We start from the raw sequence: 20,925 nt of genomic DNA, 5'->3' as shown, positions 1-20,925 counted from the left end.
TGGAACATTAGGGCACTTTAACCATCAATCAAGCTGCAAACACCATTTCCAATAAAATTGGGAGGCTGTGTATAATGCAAATAACACCTTGCAATCCTGCTGGTTTTTGAAGAGTATGTTGGGAACAACTCACATCCTCCATCTCTGGAACAGGAAGGACGTGGCATCCATGATTTCTAAAAAGCGTTATAATATATTATAGATGAGGTCAAGCTCGGATTTCTGGATCTTGTTTATGTGTGGCTGTTTATGTACATGGTAAAGTTGCGACTTATCTTTGTGGATGCAGAGTCAAACTGAGTTCATTGACAATAGTTTTAAGAGGCGTTCCTGAGTCCATTAGCATTTTCACCATAGAAAAAAAAAAGTCTTTTCGGCTCATCCCGTGAGTTCAGGGTCACACCAGCGGATCATTGTCCGCATGTTGGTTTGGATGCCCTTCCTGATGCAAGCCTCCCCAATTTCAATCGGGCACAGCTGGGGAGGGGAATGGGCTGTTAGGGGTTCAGTGTCTTGCCCAGAGACACTTTGACATATAGGGCTGGGGATCAAACCACTGACCCTGTGGTCCATGGACGACTGCTTTTACCAACTGAGCTGCAGCCGCCCCTAAATTTCGCCATAAAACATTTTTGAATATTGCCAGCGGGAGGTACGTATGTGTATGAAGAATTCTCTGTGCATGATGAAATCTCTATTTTATTTCTAAGTTTGGTTTACTGTAACTATTTGCCCACACACTTTTTTAAAATTATATTTTAACATTGTAATGAACCTCACCCAATCCTTTCTTCTGAAGGATTCTGACTCTTTGGGCTTTTCTTTTTACCCAGTTATGATACTGACCTGTTGCCACTTAACCTCATTAGCTGTAAAATGTTCAACCAGGTGTTTTTTTTTTTCCCCTTTTAGAATTACACACCTTTTTCATTCTGTGGTTGCCCCTGTCCTAAATTTTGGGACTTGGATTTTACATTTTTAAAATAATTTTATTTTCTTTATTTACAATATGCACAACATCCCAACATTTCCGAAAATAAGGTTTGCAAAGCGTTGCTTAGTAAATTATATACACGGGTCAGTTTGTTTTAGTTTCCTAAACCCTAAGATATTCAGTACAATTATGTAACACAGAAATGCTCTTCAGAAGCAGGGACCAAGTAACGGATGTCATTTTTGGAACTGAAATCAAAATGATTCAATTTTTGGCACATTCATTTCCTGTCAGTAAATAAATTGCAGATGCATTTTGAGAACACTAGTTCTGTGTTTCACATTCGTCTTTATGTGGCTGCCTTTAAATCACCTCTGCATTGCACCTGCAAAAGCCACATTTTAATCCCTGCTAGCCAATGCATTGTACAGAAGACACATTGAAAAGCAACCAGACCATTTTGCATGGCGATAAAGCTCAACTTGAACCATACATTTGTAAAGGAGTCTGCTACAGTAACATATTACCAATTGCAAGATCTTATTTCATGAAATTAATCAGAGTGCGCTCCATCACAAGCTTCACCTACATGCTGATATAGGTCATTATGAGGCATTAAAGGTCATTACACTAATCCTTATAATATGATGAAGTTGGCTATATATCTAATGTAATGTGCATGCATACCAAGGTCGATGATTTATTGCTGTCATCTCCATTTTCAAGAAATTCTTCTTCAGGAGTCTCCGTTGAAGCTAAACTGCTAAAATGTGTTGTCCTGCACAAACCAATACCTTCTGCAGCCACTTTATCCATCGAAATATATTCCTGCACATTTAATTGTAAGTAGGGGGGAAAGAAAACAATGAGATCAATTGTGATTCAACTCATTCCTCTGAATGGAATTATCTGCACACAAAAAGAAATTCAAAGTGTCTCTGCTGTACAGGCTCAATCAAAATATTCTGATCCTAGTTACAGAAACTGAATATGTATGAACAGCTCAAATATGCTGAATTTATTTTGAATATTTAATGAGATATAAAATATAAGTCTATTTCAGCAACTAATAAAATCAGTCTTGTATGAATGTGCCATAGATTGAAAATGAATGGTGAGAGAGAGGGCGAGACAAGAGGGAAGCGGGGAGGGAGGAGAAGCGAGGGAGAAAAACAAAGGGTGTCAGAGCTTCATCAACATGCTATAACTGAGTGGCACGGCCATATTTTCCAGCATCAAGCTCAGTCAAAATACTAACGTGCAAAAAAAAAAAAAAAAAAAAAAAAAAAAGCACCTCCTCCCCTCCATCTCCCAATCTCTCGTATTCTTCCACCCCCTCCTCCAACCTCTCCCTCTATCTCTCTGTGTGTCCAATCACACGGCAGTCTTTCTCAATAAAACAAATTAACTGATTAGACATTTTAATCTCAGTTGTCTTTGACCTTGTAGAATATATTACTGATGTCTACATAGCTGAGAGCAGATAATGCAGTAGGCAGCTGCTTTTCTTAAAGACAAAACTGCCCTTTTTAAACAGGCGCCAGACACACAAGCTAACAGGTTGGGGGCAGAAATCACCCTCCTCCTCCGCCGCTGCTGCCGTCTCCCCCTCCTCCTCTTCACCATCTTCCCTCACCCAACACACCCCCTCTTTACCACACACACTTATGCACACACGCTCACTTGTTTCCCCTTCCTGCCCTCCCTGCAGGCAGCTAGCGAGGAAGGGGTTAAGGCAGAATGCATTAACAAAAGAAAATTATAGCGTAAACAGTTCATAAAATCTCACAGCCCCTGATGTCGGGGCTAGATCATTAAATTTCTGCAACAATTAGACCTTTTCTCATGGCGGCAAATTGGAGCCGTTGCCATGGCAAATCCGAGCCCTTAAGTCATATATCTTTGATTGCGGAAAGGTCAGGCGCAGACAGCCTAATAACTCAGGGAGCTGTTTGACAGATTTCATCCAAGCATGATCACATAACAGAGCCAAACTATGTCGGCAGTTGTTAAAAGCAAAGGAGGGGTCAGCAGGAAGGTTGGGGTTATGGAATGTTTCTGCTCAGTTGGATCCAGCCTGATAATGTTTTTGACTGATTTTAAACCCACTAGTTTAAAAAAAAAGAAAAAGAAAAAAAAGAGAAAAAGCTTATTTCTTTAACTGCGGATCAGTGGGGGGTTGGTTTTTCTCACTTGACCGGACCCGGATTTGGCTTTAAATGGGGTGATGTTAGGGACGGTTGATTTAATGCCAACATGACGGGAGAAATGTCTCTTAAAATAGAGATAAATAACGAATCAAATAGAGCCATAAAGAGCAGGACTGAGTGTGTTTTGAAACACCAATAATGAACTATAATTTTTTCGTCCTGTTCAAACACATTAAGAAACATGAGACAGGCACGAGCTGTGTGTGAAATGGAGCAGCAGGCTGCAGTAGAAATCACTGACTCACATAATGATCCCAACTTTGAATAACAGTCAGTATCTGACTGTGTTGGGACTAAATGTCTTGACATTGCTGCAGCCCCCCAACACACACACACACACACACACACACACACACCTCTCTGCCACCTTTCCTGCATCCTTCTGACTCTGAAGGAAGTGCTGGCATTTCAGCTGTCTATCCCAAAAGGCCCCGGCTGTGGAATGCTAATACCACCCTCTGCTGGAGGAAAGGGGCTACTGGTTCATGCTCCATCCCAGGTAACAAACACACAACTGTACAGTGAGTGGACAGAATAACATGAACACTTAACATAATGACATCTGTAAAACAATACAAGAAACAACACTTCAGTTTATTGCTCATCTGCTTTTACTGGTACTGTTGTTTTGTACAATACCAGAAAACCAAGGCAAGTGAAGCTACCACAGCGAGATTAAACCACTGTGGTGTCCACAGGACAAGAAGAAGTTGTTGTACCAAGAGTGACACCCCGTTTCTCACTCTCTGTACATTTTGTATGTGCCCTGTCACCTCCAAATATCTGCTAAGTGCCAAAAGAGGTATAAGTACACAAACTAGTACAAATATTTGCCCAAGAAATAACTCACTACAAGTAGAAGTGGATCTTTATTAAGTTAAACTATGACGTAAAGTTCTCCACTAAGAAAAACATTTTAAGTACTGAATATGATGCTGTTGGTAATGAATGTACAAGTCTGGTCCAAACACTGTTTGAGAAACTTGAAACAGTGAAATAAATGGCAAACGCAATTTATGTGCTGACAGCTCGCTGATTGTTATTTATACATAATTTATTAGTTGATTATTTTTTGTAGGGGTACAGTGAGATGGAGGGCCAGGTGTAACACAAATGACTCACTGTCAATGGCGTCTTTTACGTCCTCTGCCCATCTCTCACCATAAGTCAAAGATCATCTGTTTCATACCTTCTCTACTCCCTGGTTTTCCACTGCAACAACAAATTCCCACATCTCTACTCCCTGGCAAAGACTGCGATGCCACTTTTAAACTTTGTGGCTTTTCATCCTGTGATTTAGGTTTAGATTTCATAGTGCTTTCATGGCTGACATGTCCTTTTGTGTTGTTGCAATTCGTATCGACAGCTTCGACAAGCTGTCACCGTATAGATTCTTATGCTGACGACCTACCATACACAGTCAACTGCAATGCATGAAAAAAAAAAAAGCCAGATCCTGCTTTCAGTTTAAAAAGACAGCTGCACTGGCAGGTACGTGCACCATCTTCATAGTCACTAATAAAATACTTAACTGCAACTAATAACTTTCCGAAGTGGTCTCAAAGCATTATAAAAATTATTTTTGGGCTGCACATTAGTCCTTACAGGTTCCTCCAGCAGTTTCAGAGCAGCATTTTAAATGAATCATGGTTTCAACCAGTATTCTCTCTCAGCTTGGTCTTATCTGATTCATTAGTTTTGAATGCTCCACTATAGTCAAACTCTGTCTTCACAGAAACCATGTCAACCTTATTTTTTGATTTGCACGTAGCATGTGTCACGCAACCCTCATGCTCCTATATTCAAGTGTCACTCACACTACATGTGCCTAAATGTGACCTGAAGCTTGTTTTTACACTTACATTCTATTTTATGCTGTCTACACACAAGACAGTCCACAGAAAACTAAAACATACAGATAGAGAAATACATTACACAAACACATGTCAATATCACTATGCCTGTACTCACAGGAGCTAGTATTACAATATGTAACCAAATCTGCGTGTTTTTAACTCGAACACAAAAACAGTAAAGCTCCAAAACAGGAAACAATGGGCAGAAACTCACTCACTGACTTTTAAATCCAAGCTGAGCTTCAGGTTCAGAGGATGATCACTGTAAGCTCATCACTTCAGGAGACCACTTATACATTATTTGATAAACTGTTACAAAATATAAATTATAGCCATAGTGGTGGGAGATCAGGAAATTATCAGACAAACAAAAAGAAACATAATGTCAACACATGAAAGCCTATTCAGTCACAAGTGTGTTGACAAGTGAGAGTCCTAGGTCATACATATCAAGGAAGTAAATTGGAGCGAGAAGGGAGGACCCTTCAGGTGATGCTCCCGCTTCCAGAGTATCACTCAGTAAAACTACTCAACTTGCTCATTGAACAAAACCAAACGAAGCTTCTGACCTTTAGAAGTACTAAAAAGCTATTTTCCTAAGAGTGGATCTCAATATTCGTTTTCCACTGTGCACGTACACCTATGTACATATAATCCTACACTACCACACCCAAAGGAAGGTTGTACTATACAGTACCGAGGTCCTGAATGTGGAGAAAAGTGCCAGCTCCTAAACATGGATGTACAGTAAACAATGCTGGATTTAAAAGTGCTTATGAAGTTGGCTTTGGAAATGTTGTCACATAGATGCTTAAATTGTGGTTCGTTGAGTAATGCTGAAAATAGACATCACAACACATAACTCAGTTAAATATTCAGACTTCTAAAGTGAGCACATATCACTCCCAATAGGAATCCATGACAAACAGCTCATCACATGCATTTCAAGTGTGTGTGTATACGTGTGTGCGTGCGCATTTCTTTGTATGGTTGTGTGGAACAATTATTTTGAGAACATTTGTACTGTTTCTCACCTCTTTAAATGATGTTTGAAGGTCAGGATTTGGCTTTAATTTAGTTTCAATTTAGTTTGAGTCTACAGTTAAGGTTGGAAAAGCAGTTGAGATGGTTAAGATTAGACAAAGGGTCTGGGAAAAACGTGTCAATGAATGTCCCCACAAAGACCTAAAGACGAGCATGTATGCGTGTGCGGGCTGCTCCGCCACAGGCAGCTCTCTTCGATGAATGTTGCCTGAGGTGTGCTGGGCCTCCCGCTGCTTTCCGGTACTCCAAGTGTTAGTGAGCGGGGGTGTAATGCACTGACACCATGACACTTGTGATAACTGCGGACCGTCAGTTCACTTGCTCGCCTGTCTGTACACAGGTGGTGGGGCTTGAACGTCAGTGACTCATCTTCCTCCTCTTCCTCCTCCTCCTTTACTTGTCATTTCTCAAACAGTGTCTGTTGATTGTGCGGCAATTGTAAGAAGAACAGGTTTGAAGGAAGCTCGTTTAAAGGTGTTATATTCACCATCCCCTTGTCTGAGACCGGTGGGAGGAGAACAGGTTTTTTTTTTTTTATCTGTCAGACACAAAAACAAATGTCAGGTTAGGAGAGATGTAAACGTGGAGTGGGGGGAAGGAAGGAGCTGCAGCCAAACCACTTGGGAGTAATGGTCTGTGAGGCTAATATTTCCTCCGTCTCTGCTGAACCCTGAAGGAGAGGGGGGTTGGAGGTGGGGGGCTCACTTGTTGTCGGTGTGATGTCGAGGGAGGAGGGAGACAGGAGCGGGTCACCTGTAATGGGGAAGCTCTACATTGTGGCCATTCCACACTTATTACACCATTTACAATTACTGCTACCTATCGTCCCCCCACCTCCCCCTCACCCCAACTCCCCAAGAGGCCAGTCTGAACCATTAGCACTACGACTCAAATGAAGTGGATAATTGTGTCTCTCTGTGGCATATCATGAGACAAGAGAGTCAGACAAGAGAGGAGGGAGGACAGAGGGGAACCAAATTAGAGAGAGAAGAAGAAAGAAATGTTTAGGCAGAGGTGTGATTTCAGTGCCTTAGACTTTTTAATCATTTTTCCCCAAATATCTCAGCACTGCCTTAAGTGTAAATCTAATGGAGCTTTTTCTCTGCTCAGACGTGACTCTAATGTTTTTGCTTTTCATTGTGAATAGCACCTTAACTGGGCCACCTCCAGTTGGCCTACCAACCTCAACTTTGGACGATCATCCACCCACGTCAACGCATCCACAACCACGTGGACAAGCCTGTGGACACTGCGGATTATGAGAATATATGATTTCTCCAGTGCCTTAAACAACATCTGGCCTGCTCTGCTTGGTAAGAAGTTAAAACATGCAGGTGGACACTCCAATGGTTTCTTGGATTATGTATTATCACAATGGCCGCTCCCAGTGTGTCCACTTGCAGAACTGAGGGTCCGACACTGTTGTCTGCACCACAAGTACTCAACAAGGACCATTCTGTCTCCCCTGCTTTTCACCCTGTATTCCTCTGTGTTTAGATAAAGAGTCCTGCCACCTTCAAAAGTACTGATGATGCTGTAGGTTGTTGTAAGATGTATTCAAAGAGGAGACTTCAGAGTCTTCAGAGAGAGTTGTGGACTGGTGTAGGCTAAATCATCTGCAAGGAAATAGTGGTGGAGTTCAGGAACTCCAAGACTCCGGTGACTCCTCTCATTATCTGGGGTAGAAGGTGGAGGTTGCTATGGACTACAAATAAGAGGGAGTCCGCTTGGACATCAAACTCTACTAAAATTTAGAAAATGGCACCGGTGGCCAGTGTCATCTTCTATGCTGTGGTCAGCTGGGGCCGACACCAACAGACATGTTGTAGGATGCTGTTCAAACTAGACCTCAGCAGTGCGTTAGCTTGTCAGGAGCAGGTCCAGCCAGAGACTGATCACTAAGTGCTCCACAGGTGAGTCTTCACTTCCATTGGCCATTCAACTGTACAAGTTCTCCATCCTCTGTAGGGGGAGGGGGACTAGAACTGAACAATAATCTTTTCCTGTCATATTTAACAGTTTCATCATCCTCACATCTAACGCACTGTCATTATTTTTGTCCTATCACTAATTATTGCACACGTACCACAGCTGGTTAGTTCAAACCTCTTATTTAAACTCTTTGCTCTCATTGATGCAAGTGGAAGTTTCTTTACTTTTTATTAGTGTTGTTGCTTGGTTTTCGTTAAAACAGATGGGAGCTATAAAAAAGGTAAAGCAAGTTCCTTCTGGTGTTAAAGTTGTTGGAATATAATAAGTTGTACTTTTTTGTGATTGCCACTGGTGAGATTAAATGTGAGGTGAGGTGACGCCATAATGTGACGTGAAAACACTGCAGACTACGGATTGGTCCCAGAGAAGTATCAGAACCACTGTGTCCACAGTACTCTCATTGTCTAAGCTGTATTTCCAATACTATGATATTTTCCCTGTTCCTGTGTGTCACTTTGGTGGCAACATGACCATTGCTTTATGAGGCGTTGGTATGACAACCGTGTGGATGTACGTTTACAGTGGAAAACGAAGGACCATGTACCAAAGGCAAATGAAGTAGAGTTGAGCCAATAGTATGGAGCGAAAAACTTATACTCAGTTAAAACCATTTAAAACTTTTTCCATTGGGAACTGGAAGAACCACTGTGGACTTTGCACAGCAGCCATATCAACCTTTGATTTTGTTCAGTGGCCTTTAAATGAGCAAGAAACCATATGACATATGGTCATCTGCCTGCATCTTCTTTTGCTAGAGTGAAATATCCAAAAGCTGCTTTTATTGACAACTGGACTTGTTCGAAGTTCTTGAAGACAAACCTCCACCTCAGCTATTCTCTCACCTTTCGCCTGAGAGACTGCTGTTGCACATCCAGGAGCCTCTTCTTGCCGCTGAAGCTCCTCTACAACTAGTTCCCTCCTGTCAGCTGCTGTTGCTTTGTTCCAAGTATCTGTGCCAACACCCCTCCCCCCTCATATTACAATACATCACAACCTAGTTCATTTCGAGCATTGTTAGACCTTAAAGGAAACATTGAATAATATCTTTTGAATAACTTATCATTTACTGAAATGCTATAATTTTTAATGCAAAGCCCATTTGCTCTGAAGTAACAACGACCCACAGCACTTTGATCAGCAAAGGATAATCAAACCCTCCTGCCAGATATGGTGAAAGTAGCTTGCATTCATCATTACCGCACAAGAGACATGGAAAGCCCATGATATGACATCCCTCAAGTGCTACAGAAGAATGGTGGGGGGCTGCTGTCGACCCGATGTGTCTCGTCTCTGGGGATCTTTAAGTCGCCTTAGGATTTAAGTGTAGGTTCTGATGTGGGAACAGAAGAGAAGCCTTCTGAGCCTGATCTACTAATGGCAGTCACCATCTCCAAATGGGAAGCAAACCACTGTGCATCTTCATTTAAAATGGAACATTGCTTATAGTTTGCTCATAGTGTAGGAAAGAAGACATGAATATGAAAGTGAAAAAAAAAAGGAGATTCATCTCATGGCGTATCTTGAATGTTAAATATAAGATGAAGGCCAATGATTTTAGAGCAAGCCCAGACAGACTTGTCAAACTTTCTGCCATTACTATCCTTTGTCTTTGCACAGTTGTCATGTACAGCCTGTACCCATATGAAATATTAATTTTGCATAATAACTTTCAAAGGGGAATAAAGCAGAGTTAATTATTAGTAGCATGTGTATTCAAGGCATCTTTTTTTTCTAGACGCACCAAAATATTCCCTGTCAGTTGCCACTTGAATGAAGAGAATCCCCACAATGCTGTGCTAAAGCAGAAACGACAACCACTAAACAGTGATGCAAGTTCCATGAAACATCTAACCTACATTTCACAGGTATCAATGGGAAAAGCATCAGTGCTCACAACTTTCTTAACTTCCACTCAGCTCCCACCTGCTCTTCACAATTAGAAACAGTGATAAGCTCGAACATCAGTTTTGGCAAAGGCCAGACTCCAGGACACACGTGAAATGAGCAGGAATATCAGCCATATTACCAAACGACTGTAAGCACTCAATCAAATATACTGTAGAGACAAATAAATGCACAGCACCCTGGGTTTGGTTAAAACTATTTACTATTACTATTTTGGGTAGGTAAGGTGGTAGTGAGAGGTTTGGCTGGCCAGGAACAAAAGGGGTTGCTTGAACAGCTTTGGCACTGCTATCGAGAGAGACAGGGAGGTGAGACAGGGAGAGAGGAGACAGTGCCGCTGGTGAGGGGAGAAGGTGGGACTGAGCAGGTGAGGGAAAAAAAAGACAAAGAGAAGCACAGAGACTCCAAAGACACAAAGTGAGTAAAGACAAGCCTGAGCTCGGCAGACAACTTGGTCCAGAGCAACAAGGTTAATTAAGCTTGAAGCATGTCCTGAACCAGTCCACAAGTTATTAGTCTGAATCTGAATATTTTCCTTAATCCTCAATCCAACCTTCTTTGTCCAAACAAACTTTCAATGGTCCCTATCCTCAAAGCCACATAGTGCACAATCCAAAATCTAGAACCCAAAGAACAGTCTGTAATTTTATAACAATAATGAGACTTGCAGAGAACAGGTAAACAGGTGAATGACCAGGTGATTACAGGACTCTACCATTGCAGAGTTGGGGGGTGGGGGTTCAGGAAGAGCTGAGATGATAAGGTCAAGATAGAAAATAAACAGGAACTTAAGTAAGTTAGAAGTTGAACCATGACAATGACAATGTAAGAGCAAACACAAAAATCCTGAGTCAGGCAGTTTGTTCAAGGAAAGTTTGCCAAGACTTTCAGAGACTGAACAGTTCTTACATAAAGTATCACAGATTTCTAGGCTCTGACAGTCTAGGAGATGCACACACTGAGTAAACGGGGGGGCAAGACACTTAACAACCAGATGTTCTGAAGATACACATACACACACCCCAAATCCCACCATGGCAGGAAATTCTTATGTGTTTACTTTTTAACTTAATTTGCACATACAAAAACAAAAGCTACAAAGCGGTGAAATCCTGTGTGCAAATATTAAGACAACGTAGACAAAAGAGCCTACAAAGTGAAATCAATCCAAAATTCTACTCTAAGTTGTAGCTATTGTAGGTCTCACTCAATAATAAAACAATATTTCTTAGAATGACTGGCAGCAACAGGGTCTTAAAAGTAAAGACCAAAATCTTTACACGGCACCGACTTAGCCAGATCAGCACTGACCAGGACCAACAAGGTCCGGCCACTTGTCACGGCCAAACCACATTCATAATCAGCTGTACAGTCCTTCAATGCGTGACCCAGAAATGGGCCAAAACTCTTGGAAGCTGGTGTATAGGGCTGAAAAACAGAACATGGAATAAATGGGTGAAAGCTGCCAAAGGTAATCACACAAATCGCTTTCTTGATACACAGACATATTCAAGATCAAATCATTTACCACAATAAATAAATTAATAACTGTAATCTTTGCCTTTCTCAATTTCAAGGAACTCAATTCCATTGAGTTCCCTTGAGTTTTAAATGGAATTTGATTCCTCTCAAGAGCCACTGTATATTAATAGTATTTCAAATAATAGTTTATATTAATGTCTTTTGGAACATCACTCAGGCAGATTAACTTTTCCCTGTGTGTGTGTGTGTGTTGATGGTCAATAAAATAAAAAATTATAATAAAAAAAAAAACATTTATGTAACTTTCCCCGAGTTTAGACTAGTGTTTGAAACTCTGTTGTATTTCAGAAAAATAAAGCTCATAGTCCTTTAAGCCCTACTGATATGAGCTTCCTAAGGCAGCTTCTGCTCAGAACAAAAGCCATGTTTGAGATTTTGTGAAGCATCCAGTTGTAGCTTTTGACATACAGTGAAAGAAACAGCTAGACAGCACTGCTTTTTCAAGCAGCAAGGCCAAGGTCAGTTAATTTGGAGTGGTTACGTCATAAACCCATCAGGCGTCAATAGGAGGAGGAAATCAACCTAGCCACTCTGATGAGACGGAAACGCTATCTGCTAGACAATGGATATCTCATTTACTGCATTTCTGTCCCATTTCAACACACTTTGCCCAGAGGCTGTTAATATGCATGTTATCCGACTACACTGAAGGGGTGTATGGACTCAGGAGGGAGGAGGGGGGGCAGCGGGTCTGAAAGGAGGGCGGCTGAGACGAGACGGACCATTTCAGTGTCAATTTACTGCAATTCCCGCCGTCAAAAGTGAGAGCGAGAAAAAGTGAGAGTCCTTCCCATTTCCTTCCAAGATCTTTTAGTTTAATTCAATTGAACCTTTCAATACCTTATTTATGACACACAGGAAGCATTCGCCCTACTACATTATGGAAAGCTCCTTGGCACAAAAGGAGATAAAAGCAGATAAAATGAGGAGTGTGTTTTTCATTGTGTTCTGTAAGGAAGAAGAGGATTATGCCACTTCTTATTGCTGCCCACGTATGTTCCGGAGACAAAACACAAGGTGAAGCGTTTAACAAAACTCCAAGGCTAAATTTGACTTCTTTTCCTCCATCGTCAAATTGACGATGAGAAAGTTGTAATTTCATGTCATATCCTAAACCCCGTTCTCTAAACATACAACACACACATAGTGTTTTTTTTTTTTTTTTGTGCAGGAATCAATAAGCAGTCACTAATGTCTCTGAGTGAGTGAGATGCCTCAATCCATATTTAAATATCACAGATTACTAATGACTGCTAGAGTCTTTAACCCTGTCTTACCAGATCACAACCCTCAGCGCTTCCACACAGAGAGGTTGCCAGATACAACATAATAAAATGACACATTCCCTTACTAAGTAGCACCGCCATGATGGCTCCAGGCGCTACCTTTGTCTCCATCACAGTGAGCCGATGACTAAAATCAAGCATTGTAAAGCGACACCCTTGATTTCATGCAATGTGGCAGATTATGAATATGAATTGAATGATGGGCTCTTTTTTTGTGTGTGTCTGTGTTCCAATTTCCAAATTAGGATTTTCTGCCTTCATAATGATACAAAGTATTCTCTTAGTTAAATCAATGGCAGCTATTTATATGATCGGTAATCCCTCACCCAGCACTGAACTGCCTCAAAAGAGGGATGGCTTTTAAAGTAATGCTGCACAACAAAGGAGACATTAAATGAATGCAAATTGGTTTTCTCTGTCTTTCTATATGTCCATCTCTGAGAACACGGTTCAGCCGGCCATGAAGAGGAAACGAAACAGCTGTTTAAGAAAGCTCATTTGGTAAATAACCCATAACGCCATGTTCACTACAAGTTAAGCTTAGAATAAAATGTTCAAATAACCCCCCACCCCCCCAAGCGCCAGCTCATTTCAACAGAACCGGGCATAAATGCCTGACAAGTAGGCTATCATCCAAGAGATCATTAAGCACAAGAGTTGAAGTGCCATCTTCAGTGCCATGGCAACAGGGTTGAGAGATGAGGTAAAAACAATGCAAGGCAGGAGGCGGGGCAGGAGCTCAATCGCCACTAATCGATGGATCTCTCTCTCTCTCTCTCTCTCTCTCTCTCTGGCCTATCTCTTTAGAGGCCAGGCACAGGAAGGGGAGGCTGGAGCTGGGAGGACAGGGAGGGTGGAGAAAGGCCAAGCAGCTTTAGGGCTTCATACAGTAGGTGCTCAAACAGTGGGAACTGTCTCTCTTCAAAGCACGATCGTTTTCTTCACAAGGGTCTAATTGAACGTGTCGAGGAGGCCGTTTGCATGGGAATGATTATTTTTGCTTTGTAGCACGGCTGAAGCCAGAATCTTGCATTGCTACCAACAAAACAGCAGCTCGGCAACTGCACAGGCCACAGCGAAGGATGAAGTCCTGAATTTTAGAACAATCCTAATAGTCCCCCTTTGCTAATACTACTTGCTTTGACAGTGAGGGTGGGAAACAAGTGGCAGGGCTATACAGTCCTTCAAAGGCAGACTCAAACCCGAGGGATAGAAGATATTGTTTACCCTTATCAACCACTGGCAACAAACACAAAAACAAAGTCTATAAATGTAAATATTGTCTTTTAGAAACCTGCAGTGTGTAAAAGTAGGTGTGCTGCATAATTTATCCTAATGTAAAGAGTTGTGGACGTCTCCTGTGACACAGATGGCAGAAGTGGTTTGGTTTGTCCACCTAACCAATCAGAGAAACTCAAGTCTGTTTTAACATCCTAACCCAAAATAGTACCCTGCTTTACCGTGGTGTCATGTCTCATTGTACAGCAAGCATGATTCCCAAACGTTGCATATCGTAGCTTCAATTCACCCATAAGATTGTTAACCAAAACAAGACAAGAACTAAAATCACACTCGCCTACTTCTGTTTATACGTTGTGGTTTTAAAGGGGTGTGTCAATATCATAGAGGCCCTTTCCCCCCATGTTACTGGGTCTTTAGGGGGAACTCGGCAGTCAAAAATGTTGTAGGACTTGAGATTGGGCCAAAGTCGGGGATTCAGTGTGAAACAAATATGGCTGATTATTTTACAGCTGTTCTTTTTTGGTCTGTAACCCCATAAATGTGGGTGCATCAGACACCCTTTGTGTTGCAATCCAAACAGATCAGCCGCTCTGTACTGTAGGTTTGTGAAGCATAAGCACTTTTTTGTGAGTGCGCGCATACAGTATCTATTTACCTCTTCCTACATAACAGCCGTTCCGAGTATGATAGAGGTGAGCTGAGAGGAGCGAGTGTATTATCTTTTGCAGCTGTCAGCACTGTATGCGGTTTTGTGCCGAGGCTCCACGGGGCTCCCACTAAATGCCATCAGGTTACGACTGTGGTTGTTTGCTTTTTTAATTATAGGAGGACTGCTTTTTGAAGCGTGCGATAAGCACTGCACGACTCTGCCTCGCTCTGGGGTTGCGTGCACACACAGCGCAGCACCAACAAACACACGCGCCCACGTGCAAAGCGCACACAAACCCAGTTTGGGAAGTTGTCTGTCTCTCAACATGTGCTAATCAATCTGTTGAGAGCAATCTGTCAGGAAATCTTTAGCTTTAAACAACCCAGTGTGAATAGGGATGAGGCCCTTTCCATGGGGCAGGGCACTGCAGGGACTTAGCACTAGCTGTCTTTACGCATCCCAGAGTGTCAATAAGGATTATGAGAGCGAGCTTTTATCTCTTCGAACACACAGACCAGTCACTCATTTAAATGGATGAACAATTCAGGTCTGCTCAATAAATAAAAAATATACTCCCATAAATACATTCAAATCCAAACTCCATTCAAATTCCACCACCATGTGCTTAATTTAAGATTTAATCTCCGTTTTTCTATTTCCACCATTTCACACAAGGCAAATCTTTGTACACATAGTTGTTTAAGACCTCAAAGGATAAACACAGACTACCTATTGTTGATGGCAATGCACCTTTATCCTCAACTTAAGACCCACAGTCCCTTTGAGAGTGCTCCTGGCAGATGCCGTATGCAAAACAGGTGCACTGAGGGAAACATGCTTGACAAAAGAGACATTATTGCATTTCACAACCTCCCAAAAAGACGAGCTGAATATTAAAGGTGACACAACTGTATTTACACATCATTTGAATAGACCTAAAATAACCTCATTTCTATCTTGCTCTATCAAATAAAAAGAGGCAATAAAATCTGCCAAGAGAAGAACAAATAAAAGCAAATTTTGACATTTTGCTTTTTGACGCCTTCCATTTATAGGTCAGAGGAAACACCAGCCGACCTCTCATTGTTTTTTAAATGCCATTTTGTAAAGCTGGGAAGCAGGAATTAATTAATGCGTGGGTAGCTGCCACTGTCAAGAGGCAGCACATTAAAATCAATGATTAATAAATTCAAAACACACAACAAACCCAGCTGGGAGATGAAAATAGTATTGTGCACTCCATAGGAAACAGCCCCAGTGCGTGTCCTCCCACTGAACAAGGCGTCCACTCAGATGGCTAATGGAAAGTAGCCAGTGCCAGCTGTGTGACTGTGAATAAAATCACTTTAATTAAAGGAATTACAATGGAAAAGGAACCAGGGATGTGTAGAGTAGTATCGACAGGAAACGGAACGGCCTCTTGTGTGTGACACACACACATATACACTCACACACAAACACAGATTATGAAATCCCATAAAGACTTAAAAGAACAAAGTGCCTTTGGGCTCGTATTATTAACTGGGCCTAATCCACACATGCTCCATTGTACTACACTACTCAAAGATTTACGCCAAATATGTTCCCCTCAGTCTACACTATAAGAGAAGATACAGATACTTCACTAATGTCTAGAAGCCTGACACACACCAAAGATAAAAACAAATGTCTTGAACAAATAACAAATCCCTAAATACAATTTCATAAGGTATTTGTTTGCTTAAGCAAGGACAACAATGTTAATGACAGGCAAATATTAGATCCTGCCGGTTTCCCTGGGGAACGTGGTAATAAGAGCTGCTTTATTTATCCTTTTATTGAGGATGACATGAGAATAAAGTGCTTTGCCAAGTTCTGGGTCTGCCACAGACCCATTTTCAGATCTACATGCAATTCACAAATTATTATTATTTTTTTGTAGAAAAGCAAATAGGCAGTGAGAGTCCAAACATGAGCATTGAAAAGTGTAACAATGCTTTAGTTAATACAGGGGGATATTGTAAGATGAGATATTCCGGTGATGGCAAATATAGTACTTTGTCAGTGTATATTGGACTCTTAAGTTCAGTGTCGACATTGGTGCAAATGGCCAAATACAACATTTCCTGTTGTGAAAAAGACACAAATGCCAACTGTTATATAAATGTACATCCATCCATTACCTGTAACCACTTATTCTGTTTAGGGTTGAGGGGTTGGAGCCAATCCCAGCTGTTATTGGGCAAGAGTTGGGGACAGGTCACCAGTCCTTCTCAGGGTCAACACAGAGAGACAACCATTCACACTCACATTTACACCTACGTGCAATTTACATCACTCCACACAGAAAGGCTACAGCAGGCAAGGGATTCAAACTAGGGATCTTCTACCTGAGAGGCAGCAGCACCTACCACTGCGCTCCCTTAAATATACACATATTTATGACAAAACTGCAACATTTGGAGAAAACCTGCTTAGAATAGTTAAGACCATGGATGTGTGATCCACTGCCACCACTCAGTGTTGCTGCCAGTGTTTCCCAATGGCCACTCAAAGTATTGCAGCTCCAAAAAGCACAGACCCACAGACCTAAGTGATCAAAGAGCACTGCTCACTACAGTTATTATTGTTTTTAGTAAGATTTTTTTAAAAATCTATACAGGTTTTATATTTGAAATTTTTCATAGCACTGCATAGCGTATCATCAAGTCTATGGAAAACAATAATACACATGTGCAATGAGCTGTACATATACAACCATGAGCCATTTTTGACAAAACCAACCAGAAGACATTTTTGGTGCAAGGTGAGCATTTTGCAAGAAGTGTTTTATTGTGCTTACTAGTACCATGTATCTAGATTTGCAAAACAAAGCAGTTAGTTTTCAATCTTAAATTTGCTTCTTGTGTAAAAGTAGAAATGTTGCTTGATAATTCATCTTTATGCAACTTGTCTTGAGTGTTGGTTTGCTGCTTTTGACGTGTCAAACTGTAACAGGCTCATATGCCCCTTAACATAGGGCCCCTGAGGTACCTATACTATACACAACACATCAATGAACCCATTACAAACCTGAAAATAAACACTGACAAGCAGCATATAGCTGAGATTTTTAGCAACTTTAATTGGTTGGTTTTACAAATGTGCATCTGCATAACCCGTTCAGAGCCACTTCTTAGCACTTCCCTGGGAGCTTCCAGCTTCAATGCACCCAAATAATGCATCTGATTACACACTCGTCTAGCACCAGCATGTGCGTGTGTAACGATGCTACTGTGTAGCCTCATACCTTACTGAACAGGACTCAGCCATAAGCATACATGTAGCACAAGGAACAAAAATATAGCTTGGACTTCTGGGATGGTGATCCCCAGCATTACAGGGAACCCTGAACTGAAATCCAAATCTAAACCACCTCAGCAAAAACCCCTCAGAAATCACCTCAGAAAGGATGAAAAGGCCATTGTCAGAGAGGAACCCAAAACAAATGTTCTAAACTGCTCTTGGGGGTAGTATGAGTGTAGCAGTGTACTTAAGTTTGGCTGCCTTAGTTGAGAGTAGGTGAGAAAAATCTAAGTTAACAAATTAATATACTTATTTCTGATAGGTGCGTGTGTTCTACCACAGCTATGGCCGATTACAAAAACATGAGTTACTCTATTTCATAATTTGTATCAAAACCTGTGTCATGTTAGATATAACGTGAGGAATATGAGGTGTCAAGGAATGAATATGTCCATAACAAGGCAAATGTTTATGGGAATTTAGAAATATGCATCTGTTTTTTAATAGAGATGTGGTGTGGGACAGATGGAAGGCCAGCATGGCGAGCATGTGGAATAGGCTGCTGGGTTTAAGGTTCGTTTTTTTTTCCCACTGAAAGCATATGAGCATGTGGGATATATAACTTGTCAGAACGAGTGTGAAGTGCAAATGCACATTTCAAAACATGAATTAATAAAACTAAATATGGCAGCCATTCAGATCAAGAATTATTGTTTCTTTTATCATCTACTGCAAACTCATATCTGTTTATGAACTATTTTCACTTTCCTAAAATATGTTTTGTTTTTATAAGTGAAATAATTACCAGAACTATTCTGCAAAAATCAAAGCCAAAAATAATTACAAATATGATGAAATAAGTATAAGTTTATACATGTAAGTAGAATTTGCCTTAAAGTAAGAGATCGTTAAAGGCAAAGATTCAATGTGGTAATGTATATTAAACCTAGAACTTTTTTTTTTTTTTTTGATGCCATAGAAAAGCTGGTTTATTTTTCACTGATGATTTAGGATTTGCTGCTTAACACTCCATTAGGCCTTGGAATTAGAGAGAGTTAAAATAACGGTCATAGTAATAGTAGTAATAGTAATAAAGATGACGACGGGCTATTTATGTGTGTGTTTCTACTGCAGAGATTCTAAAATAGTGGATTGGTGGAGCATTTTCACATTACTCACATGATTTGTAATATAAGTCAGATTTCGTGCTCAGCTGAGAAACATACTTTCTACAGGAGGAAGAAGTGTTATTAGGAAACGGAAAACTGGTGGAGGCACAACCCTGTGCATCATTTCTGCAAAATAAAATGCTACTAAATGATATTTTAGTCCCTTTTTGTTTTGCTGGAGAGGTGTTTTATTAATTGTGTGTTGTGCATTTCTGTCTCTGACACAACGTACCAGTTAAAGAAAATGGGTTTCTGTGGGTCCTCTCACAAGAGAGACAATGAGCCTCTAACAAGATATAATATGTAGTTCATCGAGTGGTTCTGTATTGACTTCAAACAGCCACAAGAGGGAGACAGTTACACATGTAAAAGAGCATGAAAGAACTTGCAACACACGTTTCTCATCGTCTAAGGTTTCTTCAGGATTTCTGGCGGCACTTAAACAATCACTGGAGAAGTACAAATTGATGAACTGGCAGGAGCACATGCAGAATTTGCCACGTTTTTGTTTACCATCAAGCATAAGAGAAGCTTTCTTTACTCTGCAGCAACAGTGAATCAGTCAAAGTCAATACAAAATTTAAGAGTAAGAGAAGAGAAAATGTGTCAGCTGGTGACATCAAAGTGTCTGCTAATTTACACTGGAGCAACTTGTTTACATGTGATGGTGGCGAGGCCCCTGAGGGAGGTCTGGCCTGATTCTAACTGCTCAGCTGGAGCAAACAACATCAGTGGCAGCATCAGCATACACACAAGAAACTAACCACTGGTTAGACAAACAAGTCTAGAGAACCTCAAATGCGGTTGCTGATCTACTTTCTCTATGGCTACTTAGAGAAAAAAACTGTCCGTACATACACAAAGCAGCAAAGAGGGTCTTCAGGATGGAGCAGTTGTGTTTCAGAGCTCAGCCGCTAAAACTGCTGCTTCACTGGGACATGTAGACAATCGTGTGAACACTTTCCTAGTTCACCAGGTCTCATAGCTTGTTACAAACATGGGACTGACTACTTTTATTACAGTAACGAAAATGCTGCCAATGGGCCGCAGGCACAAGATCTTCATAGGCCTTTGGCATAATCCTAAGTGTCAAGTGTAAAACACATTAAAGCATTATTAGTGTGATCTCTGCTACCTGCTCAAAGGAGAAAAATGTGGCAGGATTCTTCTCACTCAGTTTTAATCTCCAATATGAAACAAGACTAATCAATTAGTTATACAATATATAATTATTTTCTCAATTTCATTAATTCTTTTCCTAAAAATGTTTTTTTTTTAAATGTGTTTTTTTCAAATGTTTACCACATGTTCAATTCGTTTCAAAGCTGAAAACTGACTGAGCAAGAGATCAGAAGGTGAGTAAAGAAATCCATCCACGTATATATTTTACCTAAGGCCTACTAATTAATTAGGAACCACAATTTATGGCACAATACCATAAATTGATGCTGAACACCTTGTAGGACATCTTAAATTCACAGAGGGAGTCAAACTACTGGGGATAACTACCACTCAATCACCCACAGTGTGAATCTGGAACAACCTCACCAGTGACAAGTCAGGAAGGTACTTTGGGTCCCATCCAAATTGTCCCAAACTAGTCTTCTAACCACCAAATAGTGAGGCAAAAATCCTACATTTTGTACAGCATGACAACACACAGAGATGATCAAGTTAATATCAACAAGATTTTAATTCAAACTAAGACAAAATTAAGTTAATAAATCTGCAATGTATAATACATCAGTCATAACTGGACTGTTGGTTGTATACAAAGTCTTGTGTAGACGAAACAACTATACATCAATCAGCCAAAACATTAATACCATCTG

This window comes from Channa argus, chromosome 2 (assembly GCF_033026475.1).
Source record: "Channa argus isolate prfri chromosome 2, Channa argus male v1.0, whole genome shotgun sequence".
NCBI classification, from domain to species: domain Eukaryota; kingdom Metazoa; phylum Chordata; class Actinopteri; order Anabantiformes; family Channidae; genus Channa; species Channa argus.
Note: the sequence above shows the minus strand (reverse complement) of the source record.